General features: G+C 49.0%; 1 long non-coding RNA gene across 1 annotated transcript in view; it reads right to left on the bottom strand.

Annotated features, from left to right (window-relative positions):
* Window positions 1-12,948, bottom strand: part of LOC110402153 — a 185,504-nt gene that overhangs the window by 17,218 nt on the left and 155,338 nt on the right. Inside the window, exon 13 of the long non-coding RNA XR_002440930.1 lies at window positions 9,180-12,844. This is a non-coding gene — a long non-coding RNA (uncharacterized LOC110402153). The remainder of the gene's footprint in view (window positions 1-9,179; window positions 12,845-12,948) is intronic.

The following is a 12,948-nucleotide window of genomic DNA, read 5'->3' as shown; positions in this document are numbered from 1 at the left end:
AAGGTGCTCACGTGAAGCAGCTTGCAGGGCGTGTTTGCAAGGCAGAGGGACAAGGGCTTGGCTTTGTAGTGATGGATGCTTAATTTAAATGGATGACTAATTCCACTGAGGTCCAATGGAAAAAGAATCATTGAATTGCTCAGGTTGGAAAGGACCTTCAAGATCATCCAGTCCAACCACAACCTAAGCATACTGCCCTAACTCTAACAACCCACCACTAAATCATGGCCCTGAGGACTACATCCAAACGGTTTTTAAACGCATTCAGAGATGGTGACTCCACCACCTCCCTAGGGAGCCTGTTCCAGTGCTTAACAACCCTTTCTGTGATGAAGTTTTTCCCCAACCTAAACCTCCCCTGGCACAACTTGAGGCCATTTCCCCTCGTCCTGTCACCAGGGAGAAGAGACCAACCCCAGAATACTTACGGGAATTTTGTTTTATGTTTCTTTTTCTTTTTTCTTTTTAATAATATATGCTGACTCTGGACCTGAACACAATTTAGGACCACAAGCTCCACCTTTACGCAGCAAGTGCTGTGCAGCTGCAGGCATGCCACTCCGCCCGCACCGCGAATATTTACAGTTGTGAACTTAAATGATCTCTTTTTCAATAAACCAGCTTCATAGACTAAGGTGGTTAAATCATCTGCCGGAAAATATTCACAGCGTGAGCACCAAATAAATAGGAGCAAAAACAAATTCACGGAGACGTTCGAGAGAGCACACACGGAATGCGTATCAGCTCGTTTGATCAGGCATTGTCTTACCGGTGCGCCGACCGAAGCGGAAGGTGGAAGGCATGGCAATGAGTCTCACCCACCATCTTAGGAGGTGACATTAGTATGCCGGCACCAAACTCGAGGCTTCCGTAACGAACACGCCTTGCTGGTTGCAAATTGAGTTCGAAGCGTTCCGAAATGTTAGAGTTGGCTGAATTATCAAAAACGCGGAATTGTTAATGTTTCTACAAACAGAAGCTGTCAGGTTTGTTCAGGATGATTCACAAATTCAGACCGCTCTTCGTCTGACAGGATTCAGATCGCTGCCAAAGAATGGGCATAATAGCTCGCAACTCCCCAAATTTTCCATTAGTTTAGGGTAAATAATAATTCAGCTGAAAAGTCATACTGCTAATTACTCCGATTTAAAGAGCATTTCAATTACCTAACTGAAGAACAGAAATAGTGCACTCAATTTAGGCGGTCAGTCACAGTTCAGAAATAATGAATAGTAAATGATTAATACACTGCGCAGAAACAGTCATAATCTGAAAATTACTCCTTTGAATAACCCAGTAGATGCTTGCGATCAATTAAACGAGCTGGCTACGAACTTGCCATGGGAATAAGGATTCAATGGAAAGTGCAGTTTTTCCATAACGTTTTACCAAAACTGCTTTCAGACCCCAAGGACGGTCACCCAGATGGCTTATTGCAGGCTTCTTTACCCCAAATCTATGCTTTTGTGCTTTTGGTGGTGGGCTGGGTTTGGTTGTTGCTTTTTGAGGGTGCAGGACTGTTAATCAGTGGGTGACTAAATACCAAGAGCTGGCTGGCTGAAGCTTTAGGTCACAGTGGGTGCCAGCCCAGAGGAGCTGCGGTGCTTGCTGGGGGGACATGGCAAGGGCACCAGAAAACAATCACAGAAGTGAAGGGAAGGGTGTTGTGAGAACACCTCCAGCAAGGGCCCTCCAGGAGGAAGGTGCTGGTGAGAGTCAGAGCTGGAAGCATAGAGTTTGTAGAACAGAATCATAGAATAGTTAGGGTTGGAAAAGACCACTAAGATCAAGTCCAAGCATCAACCCAGCCCACCATGCCCACTGCCCACCTCCCTCAGTGCCACATCTCCATGTTCTGGAACACCCCCAGGGATGGTGCCCCACCTCTCACTGGGCAGCTGTGCCAATACCTTACCACTCTTTAGGAGAATATATTTTTCCTTACACCCAAACTGAACCTCCCTTGCTGCAACTTAAGCCCATCACCTCTTGTCCCAAATTATGGTCATAGAAGGTTGCAAATGTCCTCTAAGATCATCAGGTCCAACCACCAACTGATTTCCTTACGACAGAAAGGGCTATTTAAGGTGATTAAATGCTCTAAGTCAGGAAAGCACAGCAGGACATTGCTCCTCACTGGTTCTCCCATGAAATAGAATCCATCAGATGTCAGCCCACAGCACCCAAACACTGAATATTGCTGGGTTAAAATGGCACCGTGGAAGATCTGTGGGCCAGAATTGGTAGAAATATGGCCAAGAGCAACACGCCTGGTGCAGAGTTTCCACCCACTCAGTTTCTGTGCTTTGACTGGGTCTGGGGCAGGGAACAATCCTCTTGCTAAGTGGCAGGCTCTGCTTTTCCTGAGCATTTTGTGGCCGCTTGCCTCTGGAACACTGACATTCCACTGCTGTGCTGCAAGAGAGTATTTTGCTTTCAAACAGAGCAGAAGCCCGGGTTGTTTGGGCCATAGTTTGCCACACAGCATCCTGAAGCAGCTGTGGAAGCAGCCGCGTGGCACAGGGCTGCCAGCCCAGGCGCTGGAGGCAGAGGGATGAGCTGTGTCCTGAGCTGTGCAGTTGGCACACTGATGGATGGCACCAGACCTGAAATGGGCTGCAGCAGCTGCTGGAAGCCAGGCATGGACCAGTGCAGAGCTGCCAGCTCCTGGCTCCATATGCCTGCCCGGTGGGGGCTGGGAGGGCTCCTTCATCCTCAGAGCCTCACAAAAACTACAGCCCAGGTCCTCGGGGCTGTGCCAAGAACAGCGTTAAGCCCAGCCAGCCTGCTTTAACTTCACACATCTTGGAGAAGTCTAGCACCATTTTTACCCCAAAGTAAAATGGTTCCAACAATTACATACCATTAAAATTGAAACTAATGTGGGTTTTCTTTGTCATATTCGCCAGAGGACAGCATGTGGGTACTTGTGCAATTTTGATCACACTGTGTACACAGGAGGAGCAACCCTGAGTGGGGCTGGGCCATGGGAGCCAGCAGATCCAATATGGGGAGCTATGGTCTAGATGGAACTCAAAACACCCTGAGAAGGAAATGCAGACGTGATCTATCTACCACATAATTTTGTGATTACAAATGTAACTACTCCTGTTCCACATTGACTCTATTCTTAATGTTTAATAGTCATAATTTCATTGCTGAATGTCCAGCATGCAAACAAAATGCACTTGAGCTCCTTCTTTCCCCATCAATTTTCCTTTTCCACTGTTCAGTCTAAGCTAAGGAACAGGAAACTGCCAGGGGAGGATGCTCAGGGCTGGGTCATGGGGTGCCACGGGCACACATGGGATGTCACACCAGTGCTGGGTGCCACAGCACGGGTCTGCCTGCCCCACAGGAGGGGACATGGGGAACAGCCTTGTCTCTGCGCTGGGTGCAGGCTATCCTGAAGTGGCAGACCAAAATTCCCTTCCTTGGATGTGACAGTGCAGAAGGTCTAAACCGGAGAGAAGGATGCAAAGCTTGTTATCAGAGAGGAACATTGTTATTCAGTTATGGGAATGTTTGTCTTCAGATAAAATTAAGTGTTTTTGAGGATAATGAAGAAAACTGAAGACTGTTTTCTAACTGCCCAAAGTGATAGCTTTTCAAAACGCCAAATGTGTTAAGGGAAAGAGCTTCAGGGAGATGAGAGGAATCTATTCACATGAGCCACCAAATACCTTTCCCTGCAAGCGCTATGAAATCCTCAGAAGTAATCAGTTTGTCATAATTAATATATTTGAAGCTACAAACCTTTCAGAGAGTGAGTCACTGTTTAACTTCAGCTCCCATTTACCCGTTACACTGCCAGACTCCTGAACTCCAAGACTACAAAAACTGTCTGAAGAATCACCCCATGTTCATAGAATCACGGAGTCATTCCGGTTGGAAAAGCCCTCCGAGATCCCCAACCCAACCACCCCCACCACGTCCCTCAGTGCCACATCCCCACAGCTCTGGGACACCTCAGGGACGGTGACCTCACCACTCCTGGGCAGCTGTGCCAGTGCAGCACTGCTCTGTTGGAGAAATATTTCCTAGTATCCAACTTGAAAACCAAACTTTCAAGCAAGGATGCTGCTAGCTCCTCCCAAGCCCCCGCAGTCTGGTGTTACATCTCATTCTGTCCGCAGCAAGGAGGTTGGGATGTCATAAAGGACGTGGGTCAGGCCCCAAACATCACGCCTTGCCTTGTGCTGCATGCACAGAGTGGTTCCTCTGTACATTCAAAGGCTGAGCAGGACTCTTTTAAGAACACAGTGTCAATAAACATTCATTATTAAGGCACAACAGTCAGGCAAATAGGCGGGTTCAGATTGTTCTGAAAATAACTTAATTTGGTGAAAAGGGACGTTCACATCATCAAAATATGTTCCTGGATCATCTTCCTCTCCCTGTCCTCAGAGAGAAAGGGAATGGGAAGGGAAAATCTGGCAGCAGAAATGCTCTGACTGTTCAAAAACAAACAAAAAAATAATTTTTTAAAAATTCTGAAGCTACATTTTAAATTAAAGCGTACCAAATTTTCATTGAAAACAAACATCAAAAGGAAACCCTGTTTTGTCTCAGGGAAAACAAACAAGAAACGTCCCAGTTGCTGGGAGCGACACTTCAAAACTTCTGCTCTTTTCTCCAGTGCGTCGGGTACCGGGGCGCTGTGTCTGTCTGTGTGTATTTTCCCTCCCTTCAGAACATCTATAATTTGTTTGTCGTCGCAGTTCCCAGTGATAATGAGATGTACGGTTTAATTGTGTTCATCAATGAATGCCACTTGTTAGTTTTGTTGTTCTACGCGAACAAGTCATCCCTTCCAGAATAGGAGCGCTTCTTCCCACTTTCCTGTCAGTTACATCCCAAGTGTCTGGGTCCATGTGGCTGCACGTCCCAGCAGCTCCAGGCAGTGGTGCCAGCACTGGATGAAGCTGCACACGTTGCAATGTCCCTGGGGGTTCCCGGCTCTTGTTCCAGCACAAGGGAGCATTCAATAGGGTCTGGTGAGGAAGGGACCAACTGTAGAAATTGAAGGCCTTGCAAAAGGATCACACAACAGCAGGTCGGGAGGAAACTCTGTAGCTCAGTGTCCTCAGTGCACGAAGCAAACTTCTCCAAGGTGAGCACTGCAAAAGGCTGAACAGTGCAGGAGCCCCTCTGAAACCATAAGCACCAGCAGGTACTGTGAGTGGTGAACTGAAGAGGCATGAAACTCAATGACCAAACATATTTTAGTGCGCTCCCTTTCTCTCAGAACATGCAATTTTGTGAGATACTGTGGAAAACACCAGCCACAAGGAGAGGAAAAGCACGAGATCTGCTGCACAAGCATCCACTTCCCCATCCTCACTGCTCTCCTTTCGATGGCTTCATCCTGCATCCCAGGTGCTGAGGTCCCATCACCCTGGGCAGTGCCTCTGCTCGAGCCCTGCTGCTGCAGCACTGTGGTGCTCATCGGCAGGAGAACACCTGGGAGAAGTCCAGTGCTAAGGGCTGGGATCTGCAGGGGGCAGCGTGATGTGAGCAGCACAGGACCACGTAGCTGAGGTCGATATGCAAGAGATGAACGCACTTGCTCAGAAGCAGGTGTTCTGTGGAGTTTCATCACGGCCAGCGGGCGTGGTGGTGATGGGTTGATGGTTGGACTTGGTGATCTTTTCCAACCTTAATGACTTTATGATTCTATAAAGTACTAGGAATAACAGCGCATGAATCCCTTTCATGCTCTTGCTGCCCTGTGCTGGCTAATCTGTTTAAGCAGAAAAGCACTTTGTTCCAGTGGCTGCAGTGGTGGTGGGGACTGAGCTCCAGCACTGCTGGTTCCTCCTTGGCCTTCCCCAGAGTGTCTCCTGCGTGAAGCTGGTGACGTGGCATCCTTAAAGCAAAGCAAGGCTTCTCCTCATTAAAGGTTCATAAGAGATGCAGGTAACATTTTTCACACAGCGCTCTGCTGCTTTTTGCATGAGTGACAGGAAAGCTGGAAATGCCCCCATTTGTCTCAGCTGCGCTCAGAAACCTTTTACTTTTGTTTTTGATGTACCAAAGGCCCAGACGACACTGGCAGCATATGTTAACTCAGCACCATGAAGTTCAGGAGAGCCTGGGCTGCTCCTTCCTTGTTATTAAGCAACCAGCACAGCTGATGCTTGAGGTGTAGCGCTGCTATGAGTCATCGTGAGAAGAAAACCAACCTGGCAATCAAGCTGGTTTTTCTTTGCTATTTATGCTGCTGTGCCAGAGACAGGTACATGAGGCATGTGCAAGCAGTATGTTTCCATTAGACTGAAATTGCTCCGTCCTGCCTTCCTTTCCCATGGCAGTGGGGGCAGCCCAGGGGCAGGGCCAGTGTGGGGTGGGGACAGGGATGGGGATGGGAACAGGGACAGGAATGGGGTTGTTCCACTCCAGTGTGTATTTCAAGGTCCCCTCGAGCCCTTCCCAGCTGTCACCAGCTTGGGGCTGGGGGTACCAGTTCACCTGGCTGGGTGCTCGTGGCTTCTTGGTGCACCTCTGCTCTGGGTGCCAGGATCCTGTCTTTCCCCACTCAGATTACTCAGGTTCTTACAGCAAATATTTACCTTTCCATGGGCGCTTTCAGTTTTCTTCTTCTTTTTTTTTTCCTCCTTATTTCTTTTTTTTTTAAAAAAGCCTGCCCTTCCTTTTGATCATTTCCATCCAACACTGGACTTCGTGAGTCACTGTTCCGAAATGAGCCCAGTGATTAATAGTCCCCTTGTAATTAATGGCCGTGTGGTTTTTGAGGTGGTTTGCTCTCCCCAGTCCGGATCACTGGCTCTTTCAGCTCCATGCTACAAAAGCGGAGCACATTCAGCCATAAAAATCAAGGGAAGTCATCACAGCCGCTGATCAAAGCATACAAGCAAACCAACGCGCTGCAGCCCACCGTGCCACACTGCTCTCTCCTGGTTTGCAACCACAGAAGCCTCTCACAGGACTGAGCGATGTCAGAGGTGTGCACTGAGATAAAAAGAGGATGGGAGCTGCCATCTCACTGCAGTGTGCATGGCACTGGGCAGGAGCAGGCACAGCCCCCAGCCCGCAGTGCTGAGGGCTCCCCGGGCGAGCGGGCAGCTAATTGAATCCGGCACTAATCGAGAAGTGCGCTCGTTCCTCCTAACAGCTCTCCTGGTTCCTTATGCACCACCATGCTTAAACTCTAATGACACCGGTGGCTTTGAGACTTCAAGGAAGGAAATTTTAATAAAAGCTTGACTTGATGTTATTCCACTGCAAGCTCCGCGCTGAATTAAACATAAGGCAGAGGAGACGTGTTGACAGTACATCAGCATGAAGTCCTGCTGGCCGCGGCTGAATACGGGTAAATAGTTTGATGTCACTTTCTTTAAGGCTCATTTCCAGCTTTCAATCAGTCTTACGTGTAACACAGCTGAGGTGCCGTGCGAGGCATTATCATGCCCAGCTCTCTGAAACGTGGGGGTGTTCCGGTTCTGAGAAATGAATCACTTGTCTTTCCCATTTCCATCATTAAGGTGTCAGCCTATGCTGAAGTACAGGCATCCAGCCAGAGCGTACGGTGCCTAATGTGCACAGAAAATGGCTACAAGAGAAAAAACAGCGGCTAAATAAGCTGTGCAGCCCATTGCTGATGCGCAGCTGAGCTGTAACTTTCTGAGTGCTCACCTCTAATACCGTAACTTTATTAGCTGATAAAATAACATTTTCCAGACAAAGCGAACAGCCCAAGCTGGGTGCGTGTGGCAGGAAAGGTGTGCAGGGTGTGATGCAGATTGCATCCAGGCACTGTGGCTGGGCCCCTGCTGACAGGACATAGAAAACTCAGCCCAGGGAAGGGCAAAACACAGAGAGGGAAGTGCCTGGGAATGGGGTGCTGGGGTTTAACCTGGCAGCAGCTCAGCACCACACGGCCTCTCGCTCACTGCCCCCTTACAGCAGGATGGGGGAGAGAATCAGGAGAAAAGAACAAAGTAGAGCTTGTGGGTTGAGGTAAGAGCTAGTTAATAAGGCAGAAAATGAAGAGAAAAAGAAAATAATAATGGTAATGAAAATAACATCACATGTATTTACAAAACAAGTGAGGCACAACGCAACGCTCACCATCCGCCAACCAATGCCCAGCCAGTCCCTGTGCTGTGCCTGCCTCCCCCAGCCAGCTCCCCTCAGTTCTGCACTAACTGCACATGCTGCCATGTGCTGTGCCATATCCCATAGGCCAGCTCAGGTCACTGTCCCCACTCCATCCCCCCCAGCTCCATGTCCCCCAGCCCCTCACTGGCCGGGCAGTGCGAGAAGCTGAGAAATGTAACAGCCTTGGCTCTGTGCAGCACTGCTCAGCAACAGCTGGAACGTCGGTGTGTTATCTATGTTGTTTTTCTCCCAAAGCCACAACAAGGCATCACACCAGATGCTACGAGGGCAATCAGCTCTGTCCCTGCTGAAACCAGGGTGTGGGGCAGTGCTGAAGGAGCGGCAGAGCAAAGGCTGGGACAAGACAGGGCATATTGGTTAGAGGAAAGCATTGCATTTCTTGTCCGTCTGAGACAGCATGACGTTGCATTTGGCAGAGGCAGCCTCACCACTACTGTAGCCCAGTTAATTTAAGAAACAGATCGATTTGCAGAGTTGATAAACCTCTGCCTGCACAGAAGAACCTGCGGCCGCAGGAGCTGTGCTGCCCTCAGTCAGAGGGGGGGGTTGGATACTGCCACCCACATCACCACCCCGACAGGAGGGCTGCAGCCACCCCCTGCACACACACAACCCGGATGGGACAGCCCACAGCTCCCACTGAACAGGATGGCTGTGGTCACCACACCAAGGGAGCACCCAGCTCGTTCTGAAGGGCTGGGTCATCAATGGGGACCGTGGGGCAGGTGGCAGAGCTGGGCCTTCACTTGCTGAGGTGACAGCAGGGACAGAAAGATGCTGACAGCGATTATTATTGAATTAGCAATAAAAAAAGAAAAAGCCTCACAACATGAAAGTTTATGAAGATTTTCCACTTGGCTTAAAAGCTTCTCTCCTCTCAAGGACTGAAATAAAATTGGTTTGCAGGGACAGCTTTGCTGAATTGAAAGTTAGCTTTCAGGAAGATTCCCTCACTGGCATTTTCTGGAGGAAAACATCAGCAGACACTTTCCTTATCCTGCACATCTCCCACAAAGCACGGCTCTACAGCGACTTACCACACTGCATGAGGATCCCAGTTATTCATGGTAGAGAACTGAACATGACCTTAACTCCCACCCAAAGCGCCTTCTCCTTTGCTCTCCATCTCCTCCATAGTTTGCCTCTTCTCTTTAGCAGATTTATTTATTTATTTGTTTTCCTAGGTGATAAATTGCACTGTATTAAGATAATGGCACAATCATTTGTAGCTATTAAAAAGTATATAACCAAAATTCAAACGTAATTTAATTTTAAGTGGAAAATAATGATTGCTATTGAGATGCCCAAAGACAACGTATTACTCATCCTCCATCAACATTTCATTAAACAGGAATTAAACAAACAAAGAAAGAGAACTGAAAGCTTGGGTAGAAGTATCTTGAACGTATGCTATATTAACGACCATAGCGCAAGATGTATTAAAGGCTTCTTAAAAACTATCACTTTCATATGTACCATCTCATACTTCCATCCGAGTTTATCATCAGCTGCTCAGTTTTCTGTCAGAATGATTTGTTCGTTTTGAAGCACGCTGGCCGTAAACGCAATTATTGAACCGCATTGCCACGTTCCGATTCAATTTAGCTAATTTGGAATCTCTCAGCCGAAGTTCCCTCCATGGAGGAAGCCTCGACTCGGCGCTCAGCATCACCCTGCTGCAGGCCCGGCCCGAGGAGGGCTCCGAGGCCTGCGGAAGGGAGCGCACCGGGAGGGCACTGCTACCGACGAGCTGGACTTGCTGAGGTGTTTTCTGAACTACTCAATACACAGACAGATAGATGGAGCGTTATGATGTTGATAACGGCCCAGCAGATGATGGTAATAAGAATTGTAGGTTTTGCTCTGCTGTTCGTATTGATCGGCTCTACATTATGTAGCATGGCCTTCACCGATGAAATAACGTATTCATTTACCACGGTGTCACGGGGGGGCTCGGTGGGATGGCTGCAAGAGGAGAAACACACACAGCCCAACAGTTATCTGTCAAAGCGGGCATTGTAGCCATGATTTCTTGGCCCGTTTCTCTTTGGGCCAGGCCCACCCGGGGGCAGGAGCCTCATGCCCCCAGCTCCACCTGCAGTGGATCCACACACGGCCAATGCCCCCACATCAAGCACACGTGTTGAAAACTTCACGCTCATAAGTACAGTCTACTCCAAGACATTTAACACCAAACTTTGTGACACAAGCGTTTGGCGTTTATCTCCTTGTCGCCTTTTCTATCCTTCATTAATAAGCTTCGCTCTTAACCTCTCGTCTATGCCAAACCCTCCCCACCGCAGGTCCTTGCTCCCCCTGACGGCGCTGATGCTGTGCTGCATGCCGAATGGCAACAGCCTGACCTTGAAATGCAGAGGAGGGGGAAGCAAATGGACTGTTTAACTGCACGAGCAACTGGTTTTTTTTGGTTTTTTTTTTTTTCAAGGAGCAAAAACGTGTAAAATTTGAGATGGTTTGCTCATTAGCTGCAATTTCATGCCTTCTTTAGTGGCACTGCACCCTGGAGTTTTAGGATGGGGAGGCAGCTCTGTGACCTTCCCATTGCCAGGCTCCCATCACTCAGGACACATGTAGTGCCTCTTCCCTTTGGCATGGCTGCCATCCCCAGTGCCCAGCCCTGTGCTCCCAGCCAGGCCTTCACAAAACGCAGCACATAATGTGCAGCACTCCAAGCACAGGCCATGCTGGTGGGCATTTCTCTAATAGACCAGGCTCTATTTTCTGATTTTCTTCCCTAAGAGCCACTAAAGATTTAAACGGAGAGGAGTAGAATGACCAAGTAGTGAAGAGGCAGAAGGAATTAACAAGCCTGTGTGGTGATATTTTCAAGAGAAAAGGACTGGATTTCATACTATGTGCGGTCACTGCAGGCAGCATGGAGCCCAGGGGATTGCAGCAGAAGATGCAGATGCAGTGAGCAGCAGCACTCCATGCAGTTCCCACAGCTGTGCAAGGCACTGACATCCCACTGCAAAGCCCAGCAGCCTGCATGAGGTTCCCTGGCCTAGCTGCCCCCACCAGCCCTTCCCCACCAACCCTCTTCTGTCCCCTTTTGCCATTCATTCAGCACCTGCAGGTGCTTGGAGCGCATGGCAAAGGGGACAGTGGCAGGACAGGAAAGCAAGCAGTAAGCAGAGCCACAGGCTGTAACAGCAGGAGATAGCTTGGAAAAATGAAGTGAACCCACAGTGAAGTAAGCAAATAGAGCAAAAATTTTTATCCAGGTACAGGGAGAGAAAAAACCAATCACTTTTCAGACCACTCTACCAAACCTGACAATCAGATTGTAATGTGCATCCAGGGGCTGCAAAAATCTTATCCCCATTCACCTCTGAGTTCATTCCAGGACAGGCTGCCAAAAAGACATAGGCATCAAAGAGGCAATGCACACAGCCTGGAGCCCAGGAGCTACCCCTGCCTATCAGAAACATTGCTGAGCTGAGAGGGTGCTGGCACAGGGAGCAGAGAGGCTGTAGGGTCTCCTCTTTGGGGACCTCCAGAAGTCCCCGGCTGTGGTGCTGGGTCAGAGGTTCAGAGGGCCCCAGAGTTGCCTCCAGCCCCAGCTGTGCTAGGACTCCACAAGGACACAGTCACCAATGCAGCACACTGCAGGAAAGAGAGGCAGATTTGCTATTGCAAGGTGGCTGTGACAGAGATACTCAACAAAGTGCCAAGGCGACTTACTGTCTTGCTGATGTTAACTCTGCAGGTCACATCACTTCTCAGAAACTTTTTCTCGCTTGCAAATATTGATACAATGGACTTTCAACAACCTTTGAGTAAAAGCTGTAGCTCCTCTGAGCAGATTGGTGCCAGGAAAGCTCACATCACACCGTGCTCCCAGTGCCACCAGCATTATGACGATGCACAGAGCTGCCAGCACTGCACAGCAGTGACCATGCTCTATGGCCACGTGCCCAGGGCAGCTCAGAGCACACAGCACAATGGCACATCAGGCTCCACTCACAGGTGCCAGCTGCCCCTTGGTTTGGGTACAGTTTAGCCACAGTCTTCTTCCTACAGACTACATGCTCCCTACCAAGAACACAAAGTTGAAGATAGTCGTTCTCATTTACTTTTCCCCGGTGACATGCTGCTGAAATGAATACTAAAACCCCTGGTTCAAGGATGGATACACACCTTTCCTATCCCCACTCCTCAGCCTGCCCAGCTGATATGGTGACACTGTTTCTCCAACAGCACAGACATCTCATGAGGTTTCAGGATGTCTCGTTGCAACCACCCGTACTGGCAGCTGGAAGGGGAAGATGATGCCAGCTTGGAAGGTGTGACCTTCCTATTTCCATAGCTACTTAGTGCATGACAACCTGGCTTAGATATGGAAAAGTTCCCCCTCCAGGAGCCCAGGGGAACCAGCGATCTACAGCCATCCGCAGGCTGAGCACACTCCTTCCCCTCCTTTATCTTATCTTTCCTGTAGCTACGGAGTCTTTTCAATTTTTCTGGCTTAAAACCATTGAAAAGCTTTCTGCAGACAATACCTCAGTCAAAACAAGCGATCCGTGTAGCAGGTTTGGCACAAACCCCTTCGGTAATTGTATTCTTCTCCTTTATTCTTCCTGTCCCGGCAAGGGGAGGGGAGGATGTGCTCCGGCCGAGCAGGCAGCAGGAACGTGGCCCCAGCAGAGCTCTGCCTGATCATTTTGTCCTTCTGTTGGCACTGAGAGGATCAACATCGGTAATGACTACAAGATGCACAACAGACCCAAAGGGCCCTCTTTCCATTTTTCTCACACTCCTCTAAAATGTCAAGTTCCTGAGTAC

Source organism: Numida meleagris, chromosome 6 (assembly GCF_002078875.1).
Source record: "Numida meleagris isolate 19003 breed g44 Domestic line chromosome 6, NumMel1.0, whole genome shotgun sequence".
NCBI classification, from domain to species: Eukaryota; Metazoa; Chordata; class Aves; order Galliformes; family Numididae; genus Numida; species Numida meleagris.
Note: the sequence above shows the minus strand (reverse complement) of the source record. Positions and strands in the feature narration are given on the sequence as shown.